Genomic DNA, 23920 nt, shown 5'->3' with positions numbered 1-23920 from the left:
TAGAGTCTGAGTAAGGAATAGTTCTTTTTAGAAAGTCAATGATGGTTCCAAATGGGTGAAGGGAAAGGAAAGGGCCAATATTATAATCCACAATGAGAGCTTGATAGCTCTCCCAAGAAATCAAAGTCCATGAGTTGAAACAGGGAAACAAGGTTGTCAGGAAACAGAATTCAATCCACTGGAAATACTTCGTAACAATCAAGGCAGCAAGGTTGTCAAAGCTGAGGCAAACTTGAAACAGGAACAAGAATAACAACTGAAGTAAAGTCAAGGTCTGTTTGAGAGTCGCAGCACGGCACAGCCTGACTGGAACTGAAATACTTGGCTTGGGAACAGGAGCTGGAGATGGAGTAACCTCTCTCCAAGAAAGCAACGTTGACACCGCAAGGAAATCTACTGAGCAAAACACTTTTAACAGATTCTGGACTGTTCAGAATTTAGGGAGTACAAACTCCCAAAACTTTCCCAAGGGAACACTAACCATTATCCCATCTATTTGCCAGTCTTTGGCTCCGTCGGATTTCTTGTTTTGCACTTCTTTCTCTGTTACAAAATCTCTACGATTAAAAACCCCGTTCCCAGGCGTCTCTTCAACATCTGGCTCCAATTAGCAAGTCTCCAGAGTCAATATCTTCGGGCACCTGCAGCTGTAAAGGCCCCTTCGTGGAGGGTGTAATGTCAGTAAAATCCTCAGCATTATCTGTGTCAAAGTGCAAGTCCCGAAACACTGCAGGCCTTGGTGCCTTGGCTGGCTGGGATCTAACAGCACTGTGAACCCAAACAATGATAGATCTGGACCAAATTTGGCACAAATACTTGATACACCCAAATTTGAATACAATTTGAATTGATTTTGTCATTTGGAAGTTGTAGTTGCTGGGATTTATAGTTAGCCTACCATCAAAGAGCAATATGTATTTTCTGATGGTCTTTGGTGACCCCCCCCTTGCGACTCCCCCCCCCAACAAAGTTGGTTGGCTATCTTGACTTTCCTCAAACTGTTGAAAATCTATGTAGGATTGAGTTATGATATAGTCATGCTATGTGAAATATTCATATAGCGTATTTAATTCTGACAGATTTTTTTTTTAAAAAAAAACAGTCTAGAACAGCTATTTTTGTACTGTAAAAAGTTGCCAAATGTTTCTTCATTCCCTTGAACCTTCTAAGAATGGTTTGCTTTTTTCTTTAAAGGCAAAAAGAATGAAACACTGGGATGCCACACAAAAATGTAGCAGCAGGCACTGTAGCTAGCTGCCAACTGTTAGGCACAGCAGAAGCTTCTAGGTTTATATCCTATAATTCTTCAAATTACCACTTGTTCTCATGATAATGGTGGCCCAGCAAGTTGTGCTTTGCATTTCCTACAGTAACGATGCTGCTGCTAAAGATACCATGTTGTGATGACATCCAAGGAGACTCTCATAAGTTAGAAATTTGGATACACAGCTTTACTATCCTGTTCTGTTGCACAGCTTCTTAAACTTTTTTCACTTGTGACCCTTTTCCACCTAAGAAATTTCTATGTGACCCTGGGTATATAGGTGTATAAAATAGGTATACAAAGCAAACATTTACTGATAATAAACCATAAAGAAATTTATTTTAAATCAATTATTTGGTATACATATTACTCTACCATTTATTACAGATACATGCAAATGTGTATACAAATCAGATGGGTGTACTTTATTTTTACCTAAAGAATTGAATCTTAAGAAGCTTTATTTATTCTACCAGTTGTCCAGTAAGATTCAATGACAAAGAATAAGTAGGATTTGATGGGAGATAATGATTATGCTAGATGTACTGTATGTCTGCTTCTGTTACTATCTTATTGTACTTAAATCATGAAAAGGTAAAAAGTAACTACAGTAGAGTCTCACTTATCCAACATAAACAGGCCGGCAGAACGTTGGATAAATGAAAATGTTGGATAATAAGGAGGGATTAAGGAAAAGCCTATTAAACATCAAATTAGGTTATGATTCTACAAATTAAGCACCAAAGCATCATGTTATACAACAAATTTGACAGAAAAAGTAGTTCAATACACAGTAATGCTATTTAGTAATTACTGTATTTACGAATTTAGACCAAAATATCAGGATGTATTGAAAACATTGTCTACAAAAATGCACTGGATAATCCAGAACGTTGGATAAGTGAGACTCTACTGTACTTGTTTGTGCATATCAGGCATAATATATCAGTTACTGGGTACCTGCAACCCTTTGGATCATTCTGGATATTTATTTATTTAATAATAATAATAATAATAATAATAATAATAATAATAACAATAATAATAATGTTATTTATACCCTGCCTCCATCTCCAGGGGACTTGGGGCGGCTCACAGATAATACCAGATAAAAACAATAATGGGATACTTGTATCCCGTCCTTCTCACCCCGAAGGGGGCTCAGGGCAGCCTCACAACCGGCAACAATTCAATACCCAACATACAGTTCCAAAAGTAACAATTACAATTACTTACAAATGTAATTCATTACTGCTTGCGGCAGTAGTACTCCCATCACCTATTCTGACCAGGGTTTCTAGAAACTGCAGCTCACCAAATCTGGAGAGTTGCGTGATTTCAACCCCTCGACTCTGTAAGACAAAGTCTTTCAGAGAAAACACTAGGAACACAGTCTCTTTTTTGCAATCTGGAGTCAAAGGAATCCCTAACTGAATCTGGAAATTCCAGACAGATTTGCTGTAAAAAACAGCCTCTGTATGACAATGCTAAGTGCAAGGTGGGAGTAACAAATAGAATTCACACTGATGTGCCTCCAAAAATTTACTCTCAGAAAAGTGGGTATATGATGACACTATAAATCTATTCTATATGCTACCATTAGTTACATAAGCAATGAATGTAAACAGGATTGCCTTTTCAACCTTGTATTTGTACTTTATCTTCCCTTCTGCCAGTTGGGCAAATAAAATGTTTATATGTTTCTCATCTTGGACATTTTTCCAGGCTCACTGAAGAACATAAATACTGGCACTGACACTGGAATCTCTTACAGTTACTTTAATCTCCTTGTGTTAAGTAGTAAGGAGTCTAGAGGGAGCCTATACTGAGCCCAAACTAATTACACATAGTCTATCTCTACTTGGAAACAGCCATCAAGTGTTCACTTTCAGCAAGCAGCTCTCACTACTAACCTCCGCTGCACTTCACAAAAATGTGGGGGCAGGCTTTTCTCAGTTTCCACTTTTTTACTACTTATAGAAGAGGCATGAAATGAACTAGAACTCAGTATCATTTGGCACTAACAGGCTTTCTCTGCAGGAGTATAAAAGATTTTCAAGAAGTAAAACCAATCATATCATAAAGACAAGTGCCAGAAAAGTAGGTGTCAATGTTGGTATCATAAAAAAGGTGGAGTAGAAATTTGAGATTGTCCCTGCGCCAGGCATGAAGACAGTAAAATGAGAAGTGGGTTCAAGCAGAGCAAAACTTTATTTATCTAAGCTCATGGGTTGACACAATCAGAGTGCCAATGAGACATCATCTGCAGTTTGAAACTGAACTACATGGTCAATGTAGACTAATATAATGAAGTCTACACTGACCATATAATACAGTCACATACCATCCAGCCATTATTCCATGTCAGCAAAATACGAAATTTACTTCAAAGCTTCCAGGAAGTTCTGGAATTATTCCAATGCTGGAGGTGTGGACAACTGATCAGGCTTGATCTGCTGTCCACATTGCCAAAAGATCCTTTCTCACAGAGGCTAGCTGGTTACAAAAATAATGAGTTGCAATGCTGTCTTGGCCTGAGTGACATAATAGACCCAACTGAACATATCTCAACAATCTCTCTTAACAGTCCCCTCCCCTCCTATCTCCAGCTCTTTGGTACATCAACATCCCGCAAGTGTAACACAGAACTAATGAGCTATTAGCTGGGAAAGAATAGAAATGGGGTCCAGTTTTGAACCACTACATACACAGAGATGAAACCTTCTTTTCCTCATCTAGTGCTGCTCTCCCTGAGAGCTGTCTTCCTGCCTGGAAATCTAGAAAAGAACAAGAGTTTTATGAGACTTCAACCACTGCCCTGTTTTTAAAAAACAACAAGAAGAAAATGAGAATTTTCCCTTTCAAAACACTTGAAAGAATATAGCTTTTATGGAAAACCAACCAACTAAATAAAGAAACTAGAAGGGAAACTGTTGTAAAGGCTGAACAAACAAGGTAGGTTTTTCACAGACATAGCCTATTTTCCTAACTTCCAGGAACAACAGGAAAGGAGGTTGGAATGCAAAAGCAGCTCCTTGCTCCTTCTTCTCTATTGCTCCCTTCTTCTGATTTTTTTTCATGCTTTTCTAATTTGTTTTTCTCTTCTCCCCTACTTCCTTCTGTTGCTTGCATTCATTAGACCCAAAATACTCCCTGCTTTGCAAATTTCAAGTCCTGGCTGGCTATCCTGCCTGTGCCAAGCTCCACTGAGTAGTGCATCCCACTCCCATTGTTTTCTTCGCTGATCACCATGAGGCCTGTTGCAGCAGCAATAGAGTCATTATGTCCACATGACAATAATATAGGCATTCTATTCTGAAATAAACAATTTGCATCGAAGGAAAGAATAAAAGACAATTGTAAAGAGCAACTGAATGGCTGAAGAGCCCTCTAAGAGAACTATCAATTAATTGTACAATATGTTCTTTTATGGCTGCAGTGATAATGGAAGCATTTCTCAGAATACTTGAACACCAGTCCAAATCTAAAAGGGAGGTACTGCAAAGCCTGCAATGTATTTAGTAAGGATCTGAGGAACTCCTTCCATTCTGAGGCAGCCTTTTATAGAAAATAATGGCCGTCCTTCTCTTTTTCCCATTCAAAACTCTGATGCAGTGCGACTTGCTGAGAAAGATGGAGACTAATAGGAGAGCATGAAAACTTTATTGATTCATCTCTCTCCCCCCCCTTTCAAATGAATAACGCCTACAAGCAAAATAACTTCAAAAGGAACCATTGGTTCTGAGACAATTGAAACACCGAGGAACAGAATTCATTCACATTAAGTAAGCTACATGTAGGCTATAAAATCCAACACATTAAAGAGGGATTACAGAAATTATTGAGAGATAATGTTTAAGTGTTTACTAGCATTATCCCAGTAAAATAATTTTTCATGGGACATTATACCAACCTTGTGTTACTGAACTGCTTCTTAGTCATTGCAGACTAAAGCTTTCTTGAACAATAAAAGGCATTATTTCCAACATTTATATGTATTCAGGAATAATTGTCCATGGTCGATCCTGGTTTCTTGTGCTTGAATTCAGAATTTTAGTGATGTTTTGAAGAAGCAAGACATGTTGACCGGGTCAACTGGGTAGGGCAAAGTGGAAGCAACTAGCTATTTCTTGGGTAACCAAGCTTTCATTTTTAAATATTAGATTTCATGTTTAAATGTGTCAGGAATCCAGTATCATTAGTCTACAAGGAAGAGAAAAGTTGGGCACATGGATGAGAAATTCATCAATAAATCGGGTAGCTCTCAGCCAGTACTTATACTCTGAATAAACAGATGTGTATAAGCAGCATCAAACTATTTGAAGGATGCAATATGTTTCAAAGTTAGAACAGTCTGCATTGATCCAATTGTTCTTATTCTGTTTACATAAATTCAAAAATGCAATTTTATACATGTCTAATAAGACATAAAACATCTGTGTAGTTCACAGTGGCAGCTGATAATTCCCATTTCAGAGGGACAGTGCATCTATTCTGGATTATACATGAGATTTTAAATAAACTATCCAAAGGACTGCATAAACAATGGAAATATTAATCAGAATCTTGGATACACCTTTAAAGTTCATATTAAAATCTGTTGCACATTCACTACCATGCTGACATCAGAGTCATAAATGCCTCTGCTTCATTCTGTCTGATTTCAGCCATTCCTACTCAGGAGGAATGGGGATATAATTCTTTACTAAATTTATTCTCAAAGGTAGCAACAAGTAATTTCAACTATTTTGTTCCCACTGCAAGAGAATCTTCAAAAACCACAATTTAAGACTCATTCTGTACAAAAAATGCACATAGTTATTTTGCACAGAAAACAGAACAAAATCTAACACACATCTTTATCATAAAAGCATACCCTTAATTGCAGCAGTCTAGAAAAATAGATGGAGTGGGAGTTATATTGGAGAAATCACAAATGGTTTTCATGGTTCTCTGAACAGAGAACAGTAGAAACAAGCAGTGCCTCTTTGAACTTCTGTGATTTTGAATGAGCTTTCTCTTTCTTTCTTTCTTTCTCTCTCTCTGTAGTGCTTGTCCTCAGCAAAATGGCACCCTTGTCAGCACCTCTAGAAGAAATCAATACTACAAAGCTGAGAAGAATGTATTCACCATACTTGCACAGAGTGAATAAGAGACTCAGAGTCTGTCTAATTTCAGAAGCTATTCTCTAATTTACTTGTCACTCATATATACGAACGAATACAGAGATACTCTCACTATATCAGATTATACTAGTAAAGGTTACAAAGTGAAACAAGGAGACTGTAAATTAAACTTAGGATGTTAGTATTCATTAGTATTCAGAAATGTGATTGCTGACTAACTATTGAATAATGAAAGTAGACACAGGTAATTGGCCACTTTATTTACCTAGAACCTATTTAATTGTGTTGAACCTGGAAAGGAGTAAGGAGAGAGCAACCTAATGTGGGATCAGGTGAGGCTAGCATCAAGCCATGATTTCCTCAGCAGTCTTCCCATGGGCAAAGCACCTGAGCCCTGAGGGCACCCAGTTACTGGATTGCTACTATCTCACCATGTAATGGAAGGCAGACCCCCCCCCCCCCCCCCAAATATAGAATTTAAGTGAGAACACAACCCCCATGCCAACATAAAGGACAGTCTGTCTCCTTTCACACATAGCCCAGATCCTAGGATGAAAAGAGCCAGTTTCAGAGCAAAGGATGCAAAAGGGTGTCCACTATAACTGGTACTTTTTGCCATTGACAAGGAGCAAACATCTGCTTCATCCTTTTTACATACCAGCCTTGCTGAAAGACATCTCATTCCATCTTTCAAATTCCCCAAGGACAATGTATCACCTCTTCTGAAACTGAAAGCTATTTATTTATTTCATGTCAAAAGCATTGTACAACAAATACATTTCAAATAATGGAAATAAAAAAAAAGAAATCACAAGCAACTAAATAGTTTTGGACCAAAAGCGGGCAACAACAACCGCATTGTCTGTAGCTTTAAACAACTCCTCCTCCGTACATGAGGCAGGGCATTGTGGGCAAGCATACATATGCTGAGTTGTTTGTTCAGCTCCACAGTCACACAAGGTGGAGGATTCCTCCAGGTAGTGCCACCTTGCCAAGTTGTCTTTTGATCTGCCCACTCCACTTCTGAGTCTGTTCAGGGACTTCTAAGTTGCCCATTCTTGGTTTGCCCCTGGAGGAAGCTGAAAGCTGTCTGCTCTGAAGAGCACTGGTTGTTGAAAGACAATGGTGGATGTGTGAGACAGTGGTCCAATTATCTATTTAGGTAATTACAAAACACCTTATTCATCCTCCTAAGGGCTCTTCCCTGTGCCAAATTTGGCAAGGTAAAATGGAAGACCACAACAAAGTATATCCCTGTCCATTTGGTCTGAATTGTCTGAAGATCACAGAGTGTGCACAAACCAAAACAATGTATCTCTCTGACCGATTGGTCTGAATTATTTGAAGGGCCTTGCCATATAACAAACTAGGGACATTCCTGCCCAGGTAGGAGACCTCTTTATTTCTGAAAGATAGGTTTAATAAAATTCTCTGCTGTCTGGAGTTGGGGGAAGAGGTCATAGAATGTTAATTTTCTTTAACAGAGAGTTCGATATTCACATGTTCACCATGCAGAATCTTGTTCTTTGTGGACTAAAGATGACCTAACATTTCTATAACTGCCACTATTAGGAGGAGGCACAACTCCTTAGTTCTCACCCATCCAGTATGGTACTACATATCAGGGGCCATGCAGCCAAATTGGTAGAGTATACATTTGCCATCTGAGGACCAAAGTAGCTAAACCTAGAGTGTTCTTCACCATACAGCTGGTAATCAGGGGATGAATTTGTCACAACCTCTATAAACACAATGGTCATATTTGCATGGATAGAAAGATAATCTACACTGACCCAATCAGGAATCTTTAAAGCATGCATGGTATGTAAAGTTAGTATATGAATTCTACAAGATGGCTATAATAATTTGGAGGAGGAGGTGGGCCAATATCAATGACCCAGTGGCACCTTAAAGACTAACATATATCTAATGAAAAAGAGGTAAAGGTTTCCCCTGACGTCAAGTCCAGTCATGTCTGACTCTGGGGGTTGATGCTCATCTCCATTTCTAAGCCAAAGAGCCGGCATTGTCCGTAGACACCTCCAAGGTCATGTGCCCGGTATGACTGCATGGAGCGCCGTTACCTTCCCGCCGGAGCGGTACCTATTGATCTACTCATATTGGCATGTTTTTGAACTGCTAGGTTGGCAGAAGCTGGAGCTAACAGCGGCCGCTCCCGCGGCTCCTGGGGTTTGAACCTGGGACCTTTTGGTCTGCAAGTTCAGCAGCTCAGTGCTTTAACCCACTTCGCCACAGGGGTTCCATATCTAATGAAGTGAAATAAAATTCACATATAATAAATATCTTGTAAAGTAAACTGTCATCTATGCATATTTAAATGAAATAAACTTTTTGTTTTAGTGAGATGCCACAAGACAATTTTGTATTTAAGGTGAGTGTTAATCATAAAGAATTCTGTTTTCAGGAACTAGTAAAAAGATTGAGAGATGTTGTCATTGGCTAGAGTTCACTGAATTGCATACAATAGCAAAGCATTATGGTTACCTCCCATATTCCCACCTTCACACTCGATTTCTTAACAAGACATTGTAGATGATTAAAAATGATTTGTGATGGTAATAGTAAAAGAATGTTGAAAAATTATGGCATTTATATAAATCTTGATTATTTTTTTAAGAAAAGATTTCCAGAATGCAGTATCTATCAATTTAGATCACAATTAATCAGACTATAACCTGCTATCCAGACGGTTATAGATTTCATGAAATGTCAAAGATTTCATGACATTTTACACAGCTCATCTACATGGGAACCTTAAACAAGAGCTTGGCCAGAGCATTCCTACTTTGGATCAGTCCTGCATTCAACTGAGGTGGATTCAACTGAGTCATTGTTTTGTGCTTTCAAGTGACTTCAAACTTAGGGTGGCCCAGAGTTTTCTTGTCAAGATTTATCTTTGTCTTCCTCTGAGGCTGAGAGACTGTGGTTCAGAGGCATAGCCTGTTCAAGGGGGAGCACAGATGGTAGGGGGTGGCTGGGGCAAGATGGTGAGGGAAAGGGTCAGGTGGTGGTGGAGGGGCTGGGGCAAGTGGCAGTAAGGGGGGGGGTGCTTGGTGGCCCATACTAATGACTTGTGTGGGTCTCATGCGGCCCATGGGTTGTATGTTGTGCAGGCCTGTATCTAGTCAGGCTGAATTCAGTTTACTCCTATTGAACACTCATACACATGACCTGAGAAAAGGAGGCAGAAAAGGACATGGAGGTCCCTCTCCTTGACCCAGACCATGTGGGCACTTTGTTGAAGTGAGCAAAGGCATCTGGTCATGCCTCTTTGTAGCTCTGTGGCTTAAGAATAAGGGGAAGAAAGATCCAACTTTAAAAAATCCCTCCATTATGCGCTGGACTTCATATGCACATATGCAAACCTACTTGTGATTATATTAAGATATAAACATATATGGTTCAGCAGGGAACCAGATCCCGGGACTGACAGGTCTGTGTGTGGACCTGCTGTCAGGTCCTGGGATTTTTTTAACTCGGTTCTAAAATTCGGATTTTGGTGCTGTCTAGAAGCACCCCTGGTCTCTAAGGTGGTTGTTATCTTCTTTGTAAATAGAAAGGGGTTTTCAGAATCACATCTTAAACTATAACTGCTTTTGCAAACATATTCTTAGGTTCTCAGAGAACCACTCTGAAAAGAGTAGCAGCAAGAAACAAGTATGCAAGGATATTATTATTCTAATTCCATTGACATATTTTCACTTCCTTGTCTGTCTATAGTACTTGTTCTTGGCACACTCTAAAAGTAATTTCTTCCTGTTTTGCTTTTTAAAAAGCCTTTAGCTTTATTTTACAAAAAAAGTAAAAGGTAAACTGTCAATAAGTCAAATCATTATATGTACATAACTTAATAGGTAAGCATTTATGTGATCATACTTATAAAATCTGTACTCAAATCCAAACTAGCTTGGAATAAAAAAATCTGTTTTAGTTATTTAAATATTTGTAGCCTCATTTCAGTAGCTCTCTGAAGTCAAACAACTTTTAAAAAAAAAAAAATGACAATAGCAAAACATAAAACCCATATAAATGGTCTCCACAACTGAAATTGCATTCTTTCATTGGTGGTTCGTGTAAATATGACCAAAGAGTCATATTGTTGAAAAGCCAACAATACTAAATGAGCAGCACTTGAAAAGGTCTTATCAGCAATGTTTGCCCACTATGTTTTCAGGCAGGAAGGCAACAGTTAGCAAAACATTGGTTATTGAAACAGAAATTGCTTTCATCACAACCCCTTCAAACAATACCATGTTCATTTGGAACAAGTTGGTATATATATATTTGTTTCAGCTACCTGCCACAATGAAGCAACACTCGTGAGAGGTATCAATCCCCTCCCCAGTAACCAGTTTAGAGCCTTGAATGGAATGAATGCCTATTTTAAATGTAAGTGCAGCATCTTCAAGGTGTTTTTTGTGGACAGCACTATTATATAGGACAAGCTGCAAAGGAGAAAATGACTGGATTACTCAAGAGGTTTTATATGTGTCTTTTACAGAACACTTCTATTAAGATGTATCTGTCTTTCAATGGAGGGTTTCTTTTTTACTTTCATCTCAAGATACTGAACAATACTAAGTTATATCTCAATGTTATAACAGTATACTCTGTTATATCTCTCTAGTTACAGCCAATGACTTAGATCAATGTTTGGTGAACATTGCTGGGATTTCCTCCTCCCGCCCCCGACTTGTCTGCTGGTATTTATCTTCTTTCTATTTTGCCTTTGATGTCTGGCTAACCTTCTGTAACCGGTTTCATATTTTTTTCTTAAGCTCCTAAGTAATAAGAGATTAGTTTCATTGTTTTAATTGTTCTGCTTAGTGTGTATGGGTGTGCATAAGAATACTCAATATTTTATTTTGGTCAATGACCAGCATTAAGGTGTGCATGTGTGTGCACATATATACTTTTTGGGTGTATCTATACAGTAGAATTAATGCAGTTTGACATCACCTTAACCTCTATAGTTCAAAGCTATGATATTTTGGGACTCAGGACTTGGCTGTAGGCCTTGCAAGGCCTGGGTGCATAGGCCCAAAGCTTATACCCCACCGAAAGCTGGAACACAAATCGGGACAAGGTAAGTCCCAAATACACACCACTATTAAAGACTTTGTAAAGCTACAACTACCAAGATGCTATAGTATTGAGCCATGACAGTTAAATTGGCATGAAACTTCATTAATCATACAATGCAGAGACCTTTCAAGGTCTCTCTTTGGTAAAATAGATATGATGTGGCACTTAAGACTCAGAACCATGTGATTCAGAATTTTAAGTATAGCACTTTTATTCATTAATTTACTTATTTAATTTGGATGCTATCTTTCTTCGAGCCAGGTAAACTGATGGCTTTAACAAGTGGCTTCCAGACAGAGGTCTTTCATTATCATAATCAAAAGATATTGGGCCGTTATTGTAGCATTCATCTTTATTGGTTTTTCTCTTGTAAGAAAGATTGGAAAATGAGTGAAGACAATGTCATCTCCATCTGCAAAGTTCTATGAATGAGGCAATGCAGAGGAAGCTGTCTCTGCAAGTACCCTGAGCCAGAGCTGGCTGACAATGGAGAGCTTTCACTGATTGTCAGCCGAGAGAAGACGCACATCAGAAGTCTAGCACAAATGGGATATGATTGGACGTATTTATTTTGGTCTGAATCACATCTTCATGGAGAAGATTTATAGTCAGTGATATAAGTAGTAGGCACTTCTTGGGAATACTGGTTCTCTTTTAGATATTCCTCTATGTGTTAAAGATATCCCTCATTCAAAGAGCAAAGCTGTTCATCAAAGTACTATTTTTTGGAGTGGCAGGATTTCGAATTTAGGTAAACGGGATACAGATGATCAGTGAGGACCTTCTTTCTTCATACATTGTAGTTCTGATCTGTCTTGTGACCCCATTTACTTACTTCTGAGTAAAAAGTGGGGTGACTGCATGCTATGTATGAAACATAACATGTATTTCCTGTCCTCACTTACTAACCACTTCTATTTATATACTTCCACTCTGCCAATACACTCAAGACAGTCTGCATTTTCTTATAATGGTTTATAATCTAAGAGATGCAATTTTGTAAAAGGAAGAGGAAAGAGGAGGGGGGAGGAAAGGAAGTAAGCACATTGCAAAATATGTTAATTCAGCTTTAGCATTTTAATACTTGTATACTTTTATACTTTTTATGCTGCTACTAAACAATTAAATGGTGGAATTGACTATTAGTGAAAGAAGTGATCTGTGCTTGGAGGTAGTTCTGGAAAAAAATTGTGCCAAATGCAAAGCATGAGAAGTTTACTTTTATAAATAATGAGTATAACACCATGCTAAATGCTCCCATAACTGAGCAGTGATGAGACACCTCTCTGCTCATGTATAGTTGGGTTCAGGGTGGCATTATAATAATCTTTAAGACTAATTTTCAGGCTCTGACCAGATGGCTGTTCACAAAGAAGACAGTAATAGGGGGCCATTTCTGTGTCACCCTCTGTTCCAGCAGATGGAAATGAAAAAGGTAGAAGGTGTTTTACATGCTGACCCATGAGAGGAGAATCCAGCCCACTCAACAACCCACTGTGCACAACTTGCCTTACATGCTGCAGATAAAATTGCTTACATCTATTTTGACTTGGATGCTATAATTAATGTTGATCCAGTAGAAGTAGTTTTGGCACCTCTTTGCCCAATGATATTTGATACGTTTAAATGTGTACAATTTAAATATGTGGCCAGGAGTCTTGGGAAAGTAAGAACCATCATAAGTATACTGGACACTGCCATATTTTTAAAAAGCAAAAGAGAAGCCTGGATGAATGGTAGGAGGAGTGTTGAATTCAGTTTCTTCATGCCTAAAAGGGACTGTTATAATCCCTTCCTGGGTCCCACAGTATCTTTTAGTTATGGTGGCACAGTGTGTTAAAGCGCTGAGCTGCTGAACTTGCGGACCAAAAGGTCCCAGGTTCAAATCCCGGGAGCGGAATGAATGCCCGCTGTTAGCCCCAGCTCCTGCCAACCTAGCAGTTTGAAAACATGCAAATGTGAGTAGATCAATAGGTACCGCTTCGGCGGGAAGTTAACGGTGCTCCATGCAGTCATGCCGGCCACATGGAGGTGTCTATGGACAATGCTGGCTCTTCGGCTTAGAAATGGAAATGAGCACCAACCCCCAGAGTCGGTCACGACTGGACTTAACTTCAGGGGAAACCTTTACCTTTACCTTTTATTCTGTTTTTGGACAAGATACTGAAATAATGTCATGGTGGGTCAGCTCCAGGAGTTTATTGATGAGACAGATCAGCTAGACTCATTGTGATCTGATTTCACTCTTTGCTATGAGACAGATGATCTTATCACATTATGCAGCTATCCCTGGATATTCCTGCATTCAAAGATATTGCCAGCTTACCAATTTTACACCCTCTTCATTGCACCACTGCTGGCTTCATGGAATCATTATGGTTTCAAAGTGTGAGGCTGCACCTCTGGGTAAACAACTTAATTTTGCTCCCTCACTGTGCTGCTTCCTCCTCTTTTAATTTTTTTTAAAAAACACTTCACAAATCCTCATTTTTCTCCAGCCAGGGAGAGTAGGAGAGGAGAACAACCCCATCCCCTGACATTACCAGTATGCCACCACAGAAATGCTTGGACCTCATCTCGCAAAGTAAGTCCCAGGACTGTCGTGTAAAAAGGGGCTATTGATGGGTTTTGCCCTTCAGTAGCTGGGGACAGATATAGCATGATGTCATGCAATAGGGACCATGACTTTTGCTCGTATGCTTGTTTGCCAATGTCACATAATACAATCTAGAGACAGTTTTGGTCATCTCAACCTGTGTCAGAAAGTGGAAAAAGCGACTGCATGTCTGTTATTTCTATTTATTTATTTATTTATTTATTTATTTATTTATTTATTTATTTCCATCATTTCTACCCCGCCCTTCTCACCCGAGGGGACTCAGGGTGGCTTACAAAAATGGCAATTAATGCCAATACACCAATATACAATAAAATAACATTAAAACAATTAAAACATTTAAATAGTATCATAATATACAATAAACAAAATTAAAAGAGTGCAAATTGCTTGTGCCATTCATCCGCCAGACCTTGTACAAAAACCTTAATCCAGACCACATCGAAGCCAACGAAACTTATTCTTTAAATGCTTGCTTGCATTGCCAGGTCCTCAGTTTCTTTCTGAACCCCAGAAGGGATGGAGCCTGCCGGATGTCGCTGGGGAGGAAGTTCCATAGCCGAGGAGCCACCACCAAGAAGGCCCTGTCTCTCGTCCCCGCCAGCCGCGCTTGAGAGGCGGGTGGGATCAAGAGCAGGTCCTCCCCAGATGATCTTAAGGTTCTCGTAGGTTCGTAGGAGGAGATACGTTCAGACAGATAAGTTGGACCAGAACCGTTTAGGGCTTTGTAGGCCAAGACCAGCATTTTGAATTGGGCTCAGTAGCATATTGGCAGCCAGTGGAGCTGGCTTAACAAGGGAGTAGTACGCTCCCTGTATACCGCCCCAGTTATTAATCTGGCTGCCATCCATTGTACTAGTTGTAGCTTCCGGGCCGTTTTCAAAGGCAGCCCCGCGTAGAGCACATTACAGCAATCCAAGCGGGATGTAACCAGAGCGTGGACCACCGTGGCCAAGTCAGACTTCCCAAGGTACAGGCGCAGCTGGCGCACAAGTCTTAGTTGTGCGAAGGCTCCCCTGGCCACCACCGAAACCTGGGGTTCCAGGCTCAGCGATGAGTCCAGGAGAACACCCAGACTGCGAACCTGTGTCTTCAGGGGGAGTGCGACCCCATCCAACACAGGCTGTAACCCTATACCCTGTTCGGCCCTACGACTGACCAGGAGGACCTCTGTCTTGTCTGGATTCTACTTGACATTAGCCTTGCTATTCTTCTGGGAAGGCTTGCTGAAATGCGATAAAGCCACAAAGACTGTGGCTTTGTTTCTTCTTAGAGGGCTGACCCCAGAAGGTGGTGCGAGAGGACTTCTGCTTGATCCCTTGCCATTGGTTTGTGAGGTCTCTCAGAGTTCTGTTTCCCCCCTATGCTTGAAAGAGTCATTCATAGTTTTGGGATTTAGTGGTATCAAATACTCTAATATTCTTTTCTACCCTAACCCAGGCATTAGATTCCAAACCATTTCTGGAAATCAAAAATGGACTGAATGAGTAGAAACAAGTAGAACTTTAATCCCGACAAGAGATAGATGTTCTCAGTCAGCTGAAAGGCAGAGCAGGGAATAGGGATTCAACTTGTGCTATAGAGGGTTACATTCCCCTGGAAAAAAATGCAGGTTCACAGCTTGAGCTGAATACTCATTGATGGCCAGGAGTCCTTTTAGACTGTCAAGGCTTGTTTATGACAGCAGTTCCTAGAGATATCAGATCTGGCCACAGTGACACATAGCTTAGTTATGTTCCCTTTGAATTATGGCAACATGCTGTACATGAGGCTGCCTTTGAAGAATATTCAAAAACTTTATCTGGTCCAGAGAGAGGCAGCAAGATTTTCAACCAGGTCTGGCTACAGGAAGCATACAGCTCATTTGTTATAACACCTTACTGGTTTCTCATCTGGGTGCAATTCAAATTCTGGTTATGATGATTATGATTTACTATACAATAGAAACACAAGGTAATATGCAAACTTTCCACTGTTTCTGTCACTATATGAATCACCTTTTGCAATTTTAGCTGTGCATACATGAAAATGCATCCCACCTAGCAGAGGAAAGAAGTCCATTGCTCATATCCTACTGTGGCTTTGGAAGATTTCCATCAGCCCTACTAGGTGCATAACCTTTGTCCTCCACTTTAAATTACTAATAGAGTTTAAAGATAATGCAGGAATAAGAGAAATAGCACAGAAATTTCTAATAGAAAAGTCATAGCAATATGATTGTGACACAGTGTAATTAAATAACTATTTTGATGAACTCTCCATGGAATAAAGAGGGACAGTGAACAAAGAAATACATTTCTATCAGGAGCAATAAATCATACAATCAAAAAAGCAATGGTATCAGGACTAAGAAACTACTGTTTTCTCAACTGAAATCCAACATTATGTTCAAGGTCTAACCTCAGAACCATTTGACTGGAAGTCATGTCTCTTTCAGTAATCAAAATCTGATTGGTGAGACAAAGGTTAGATTGGAAGGCCAGGTAAACAGAAACACTTCAGCTCCATCTTTGCCTCTTAGGTTATCAATGAATCTTTGAGAGAAATCGAGGAAATGCTGCTCCTGTTGAATAATGTGAATTTGTTCCATTTCTGAACCTTTCTAGTTCAGAATGAATAACACTCTTTCCTCATTATCTCCTTCCAGGATGCCAGAGGGATCTTTAAAAGCCACTACTATTAAGGCAATATGAGCAGGAACAACCCCAGAGGACAAGATTTAATTTTGAGTTGGCATATGATTGAATGTCAGCTCATCATCTTCTAGATAAACTCAACAGAAGCCATAATGGCTGAGAGTCACACAGAAGCCCCAGAACATGTCTTTCCTCCGGAGTTATTTCTTAACTACCTTTCACTCACCGCAATGCATTACAATTGTTGTGTGGCTGTGGTGTAACAGTGTTATAAACAAAAACTTTTATTACATCAAAATGTTAAAAGGTCACTAAAGTGTTTCTCTTCTCAGCTCTGAGCCTCAAGGGAATTTCGGTTCTTATCATTTGTCAATAATGAATTCTTCAAGAAACTCCACAGTTGGCTGCGACAGGGACTTTGTTTACCCAATCCACAGGGAAATTCATATGCCTGGTGGATGAAACAAAAGATATTTGAAAACTGTCTCAAAAGCTTTATAGGAATACATGACTGGAAACATTTTTTTGCACAGATAATGATACCAATGAATGTGGTGGACATTTGCAATGAAACATACATAATGAAGGGGAAATGAATCTTGATTTAATCTGAGAGATGGAAATTTTTGCCAGATCAGAATGAATTTAAATCACAATTTGGTGGTCTTGTTTTGTTTTGAAGAAAATTTCAACTGCAGGACAGCTATGTATTGAAATGTAGAAGGTCTATAACATTCATCCCATAATTGAACTGAATTTCTAGACCTTCAGTCTAAATAGATTATTTATTACTTACCATTGAAGTTCTTTTTGGACTAGGGAAAATCCTATCTTTATTTTTGCAAATCAACTTCATCCAGGGGGAAAAAACCCAAAGGTCAAATTCTTGTATAAACTTTCCCAATTTTTCATCTAGTTTTATGACAGTTTCATTACCTTTGTCCAGATAGCAATATTATTAAAATGTGTGTCATGCAGCTACATTACGATATACAGGGAGCTTCTATGTCAAGGGTATGGTTAACATTATTACTTGCCAAGGATATAATCATGAGCTTTAATACATATTTATTTTGTTCCAAGACTAGGAAATATTGTGTTCTCTAAGATGATCCACAAGGTTTGCACTCTGCCTAGATGAAATCGTGGCACATTTGCCTCTCTACAGAATGCATTATCTCTCCTGTAAAGCACTTAACTCCAGTCCCAGAAGACCCTCAAATCATGAATGTTTAAACACTGTCCTGCCTGTCCAGCACTAAATAAAGAGGTTATGATGAACTGCCAGGCAGGAAGTATTTTTTTCCTTCTTATGACAGTACAGGAAAAAAAGGCTGTTTAACCGTTAAAAAACCCCACACTCATTTTTTTCTCCCTTTTGTGGCCTTGCTCTATCATTCTCTAACAGATTGGAGCTTGATCCTCCCACATGATAGGATTCCAACCCACACTGACAACTTGAATAAGTCAGATGTTTGAGGTCAGTAAGAATGCGTTACAGCAGGGTGGCCAATTTTGGCAGGTCTGGGGCAAAATTTTATGCTGTAGGTTCCTTAAAAGGATAATAGACTATTGAAAAATAAAACAAGAACTCCCAACATGGCTGGAAGGGTGCTTCATTTTTCTGCCAAATAGTCAAATGAGGCCTTAAAATCTATTTAGAAGAAAATTGTTCTACTGGAGGATTCTACGAGGAGCAATTCACTCTCTTTTGTGGGTCAGAAAACCTTACCACAGTAGTTCTCAACCTGTGGGTCCCCATGTGTTTTGGCCTACAACTCCCAGAAATCTGAGCCAGTTTACCAGCTGTTAGGATTAATGGGTGTTGAAGGCCAAAACATCTGGAGACCCACAGGCTGAGAAGCAGTGCCTTATCAGATCTTATGCAGTGAAGCCCATTTGAAAAGAGAGAAAAATGCATCAATAATAGAATTTATACTATTTGGCACCACTTTAAAAGTCATGGCTCAATGCTATAGATTCCTGGGATTTGGTGTGTTACTGGCACTCTTGGGCAGAGAAGATTAAATACCTGTCAAACTATAACTTCCATGATTCCACAGCATAGAGCCATGGCAGATAGTGGTGTCAAACTTCATTGATTCGACATTGTAGATGCACCTAAAATCTTTAGGAATAGAAGCCAAGAGGAAAGGAAAGAATGGTTGCATCCCAGATGAAGGATCCTGGCAAAGAAAACAGGCACTGTCAGAACCAGCTCATTGCGTGGCCACCAGTACTACAGACAATGCTGGCCTTTGCTGGTGACCATTTGGGGAATAGGTAGGAATTTTCTTCTCCCTTTTTAGGAGGTTGTCCCCTGTTACAGTGTGCTGTTATGACTTATGTAGGGAATAGAGGGAAATAGGTTTGGTGAGGAACCATTCATGAAGGAATAGTATAGTTGATCATCAAGTTGTATTTCTTTCCAAGAGTCTTCCACTGAATGCTGGTTTGGAGGCTAGTATTACCATATCTTCCATTCAATATTATAGAGGTTGGAAAATATGAGAAATATTGGATCCCTCAAGCAGAGTAAGACATTTCATCCATCCTTTTCCTTCCTTAGTTTTGTCATGAAATCAGATGTGTCTCATTTATTTCAATGGGACTTATATTCTGCTATTGGGGATGATAGCAGCCTGTGTTATTGTCTTTCGCCTAGCAGAAAATACTTTTTTTTAAGCCCAAGAAGCCTTATTTAAACACAAAAAGTTCCTTGGTCTACATGATTTTACGTTTCAATCCTAATTAGTGTATCTCTGTTTGTAAACCCTATGATAGGTCGGCCACTGTGCTAGCTTTTGAAGGTCATGCTTCCAATGTTTAATAACTGACCTTGGACATCTCCCCAGCTGCAGATGTTAACACCAACTGAAGCTAGAAAAGATAAAGATTTCCTCCTAATTAGTCAGACTTGTGCCATCCCAGTAACTAACAATACTCTCAAAACTGTAATAGCTTCTTGGGCACATATAGATTTTAAGCATACCACCTTACAGTCGTCCTTCAGCTGTTTTCCCATGCACCATGGTAACTTGGGAATCTTGTCAGCTGTCATCCAAAATCAAACTCATTCCAGTTTTCATTGGGGCGGGTCAGATCAGAGAGTTCATCCATGGAAATGAATTCAATTTTTGAATTTTATATTTTCATTGTCTGCTATCAGTGATCCATGTTGTAGAATTTTAATCTTAGCTGGCATCTAACTCAATGTTTCTACTCTGCTTGTTGATAAACACAGTTCTTAAAGTACTAGAAAATCACACACACCTGTATTTGCATACTCACACTCATTCCTGAATAAGAAAAATAAATTTAAATGAATTAAGGAATAGTACAGTTAACCATCAAGTTGTTGTATTTCTTTCTAAGAGTCTTCCACTGAATGCTGGTTTGGGGGCTGGTATTACCATGTCTTCCATTCAATATTATATATGTTGGAATATATGAGAAATAGTGGATCTCTCAAGCAGAATAAGACACAATTAAATTCTTCTTTGTAAAAGATATAAAAGAGTGGTTTATTTATTAAAACATGTCTGTAATCAAACATGTGATCTAATGGAAGAATTGTAGGGAAAAGTGGGAAATAACTGTGTGTTAGAGAGTGATACAGGAATAGTAAAATAAATAATAAGTCACTATAAATATATACTGTGCGGAACCCCTAGAGAATAAATGTGCAGTCTAGCAATTAGTGAGCACAGAACTGTAAAGACAAACTTTGGCATTAGGCAATCTTGTAAATTTTACTAATTCTCATATTATTTGATTGTCCTATAAGAGTGTTGTATCTTTTGTATGGTTTGTCTTTAGCACAAAATGTTTACTTGATTTTTCATTATCCACTGTTTTCCAGACTGGATGTTTGGATCCATGCTTTCTTCATCGCGCCTCTGTGCTCTAACCCCCCCCCCAAAAAAAAACAAACAGGGGGGGGGGATTGCACTTGTGCAGAGATCCCACCCAGAAAATTCAAGAGCAAAACAACCTCTCTTCTTATTGTGCATGCCCTAACTGCCAAGCTATTCTTCCCTCAGTTTTTCTTCATCCACCAACATCATCTCTTGCTCTTCAGAATTCATTTTTCTTGTAAATATATTTTAAAATATTATTTCTTTCTCTCATAAGTCTTTAGTATTACTGTAGTTTTTTCTTTAACCCTATATATTTTTAAAAGCTTTATTTTGCTATCTTATTTATTTGCCCCTCACTCTTCCCTCATCTTGGATGCATTTATGGCCGTCAAACACTATTCTGATTGTGACCTGACCTGACTCTTTCTTTGCTACACATTAACCTGCAACAATGAACTCTACTTCTCTATTTGTACAAATTTTAGTAAAGAGGTTCATGAAAGGACTGGACCATATCAGCCCTTTTTTACCAGTTGCTCCCTGGTCTCTCTCACTGATGCTCTCCCAATTGATGGGTTTACTATTTGAGTCACTGGTCTTTATTAGCAAGACTTCTCACTCTAAAGCAGTGGTTCTTAACTTGTTGGTCCCCAGGTGTTTTGGCCTACAACTCTTAGAAATCCTAGCCAGTTTACCAGCTTTTAGGATTCCTGGGAGTTGAAGGCCAAAACATCTGGGGACCCACAGGTTGAGAAACACCGCTCTAAAGGTTGTCACCACAGAGGCAAGATGTGCCAGTAAATTGGCAGCCCTATATTCAGATGTACCATTCCAGAATGTCCAAAAAGATAAAGTGGTCCTTTCACCAAATGTGTTCTTCCTCCCAAAGGTTATATCCTAGCCCATTCCTTGGATGCATGTAGTGGTCTAGCATACTACTGAGAGTATACTGCACTATTCCACCAGTCCAATAGACAACTGTTATGTCCTAAAAGAGGCTAACTGACCAAGCCCTGAGACTTTGAGAGCACATTCCACAAGATTTGCAGCTAGCGTTATGGGGGAGAGAGAGGGAAGAAGAAATATTTTATCAAACATATTGCCTTATCTACAAATATAATCATTTTTTCACTGAGGACACATGGCAAACCCTCCATATGGCAGCAACTTCACAAAAGAAAGATAACATTTGTCAAGCTAAGTAACATTTGGTTAAGTCTGGCTGCCTTAAGTATGAAGTGGGTGAACATTCCATTAATATCATTTTTAAAAACAAGAACAAGTGTGTGTGTGAGAGAATTTGAAATTAAAGAATTTTAATATGATATGAAATAAATCTGATAGATTTTCAGTTGAAGGAAAGCTTTGAGTGCATAGCTTTTAAAAGTCCACCGCTGAATTTCTGTATATTCAGCGACATATGTAACCCAAAGAGAGTTGCCAGTTCTAATATGCTCTTCAACTTTACCAGAGATGTGACAGACTAATCATATGCACTTCCATGCTTAGAACTGGATTTGATTATTGTAGATGGCTGAGAACCTGGATTTGTTTTCTTTTAAAGAAGGTGCAATCAGAATGTCCTTATTTCTTCAGAAACAATCTTGAGACACATATGCACACCTAATCAAATATCAGAGAAAGTGAAATGGAAGCATTCACTCATCACTTTGAAGATGGTCCAACTCAGAAAGTTCAGTCTATTTTTTTTGGAGTTTTGAGATATAGATATACATTTATATTCTATGCCATGATTTTTAATTCCATGCTGCTCCTGATGCCACTGGTCTCCATGACCTTGAAGTTCATTTTAAATTCACTGACATCCAGTATGATGCAGTAGTTTGAATGCTGGATTACAACTACAGTACAGAAGATGAGGTTTTGAATTCCTTCTCAGGCATGGAAACCCATTGGATGACTTTAGACAAGGCACTCTCTTTCAGTCTTGCAGAAGGCAATGACAAACCTCCTCTGAATAAATTTTGCCAAGCAATTTGCCAACTACGAGCCAGAATTGACTTGAAGGCCAAACATGACAACAATATAGAGATTTGGATTCAGTTCTTAAATTTTGAGTTGGCCAGATTAACAGATTATATGTTGATCTAAAGTCCTAAAATCGCGATTTTACTGCAGTAGATCTCAAACCATTCTTATCAGTTCTGATCTTCTTCAATAGGCTTTTAATGTTGATTTAACCTGTTTCCTTCCATTGTTGCACATCAGTTCAAGGGTTCTGTTACTCCTACCACTTTTTGTTGCAAGTTTGTAAATAAATCAGCAAAGGGGGAGAAATTTACCATGGCTCAGTGCTTGATGTTCTCCTGTTAATGAAACCTCTGTGATTTTTCATTGCAATAATAATAAATAATACATAATAAGAAGTGTGCTGCAGTGAGATAACACGTATCTCTGAGGCACTGTGAGACAAGCCTGGGAGTGCCTTAATGCAATTAGAAAGCAGCTGAGACTTAGCATTTTTGAAAGAAAGGTCTCTGCATTGATACCTGTCTATAAACAAGACATATGGTTTATTTTATTTTGGTTTCCACTGTGTTGATCAACAGGAATGTGGGTAAAAAAAAAACAACACATAGCATTTTGTGTTTCCATATATTGTAAAAATTATTAACAATTGCAGTAGGATACAATTCTCATAAATGGCTTTTTGCCAAAATTCATGTGGGGAAACGACCATAAAAGTTTTTACAAAGTCTGTGAGGAATGTAACTAGAACTGATCCTTGATATTTTATTTTTCAGCACAATCTACTGTTAGAGTGATGTTGAAGAAATGAGCTACTAAGGAGATTTTGTGGTACCGTGTTTTTATTTATTTTAATGTGTTGTCGAAGGCTTTCATGGCTGGGATCACAGGGTTGTTGTATGTCTTTCGGGCTGTGTGGCCATGTTCCAGAAGTATTATCTCCTGACATTTCGCCCACATCTATGGCAGGCATCCTCAGAGGTTGTGAGGTATTTATCTGCACCTGTAGGAAAAGGAGCTTAAACTATTGAGCCCACGTAACATTGTTACTATTTTTAAGGTTATTTCAGTTGCTACTTCTTATGCTTCCGCAACAGATGTCAAGGCAGTGAAAATATTACTTAAAACAGTTAATAAAAACCCTAAAAATCACAAACCTAAAATAGCAAACATATAAAATGATGCATTACAAATATCTGCTAAAATGCAGTAAAAGAAATGTAAATAAACAGTAATAACAAATTAAACAGCTCTCTTCAGGAGTTATCAATTTGAAAAGAATAAACATAGGAAGAGAAGGGTCTAATTTAGAATGCATTTTC

At 38.8% G+C, this 23920-nt stretch overlaps 1 long non-coding RNA gene across 2 annotated transcripts in view; it reads left to right on the top strand.

Moving 5' to 3' along the window:
* The window catches only part of LOC103278547 (uncharacterized), a 58271-nt gene that overhangs the window by 23793 nt on the left and 10558 nt on the right, over positions 1–23920 (top strand). Inside the window, exon 3 of one of the 2 annotated variants that reach the window (XR_010006051.1) lies at positions 6314–8994. The exons of the other annotated variant lie outside the window; for it this stretch is intronic. This is a non-coding gene — a long non-coding RNA (uncharacterized LOC103278547). Of the gene's footprint in view, positions 1–6313; positions 8995–23920 lie in introns of those variants that run through there. 2 annotated transcript variants of the gene reach the window in all.

The sequence above is a fragment of the Anolis carolinensis genome, chromosome 4 (genome assembly GCF_035594765.1).
Source record: "Anolis carolinensis isolate JA03-04 chromosome 4, rAnoCar3.1.pri, whole genome shotgun sequence".
In the NCBI taxonomy this organism is placed as follows: domain Eukaryota; kingdom Metazoa; phylum Chordata; class Lepidosauria; order Squamata; family Dactyloidae; genus Anolis; species Anolis carolinensis.
This window is presented reverse-complemented; position numbering and strand designations above follow the sequence as displayed.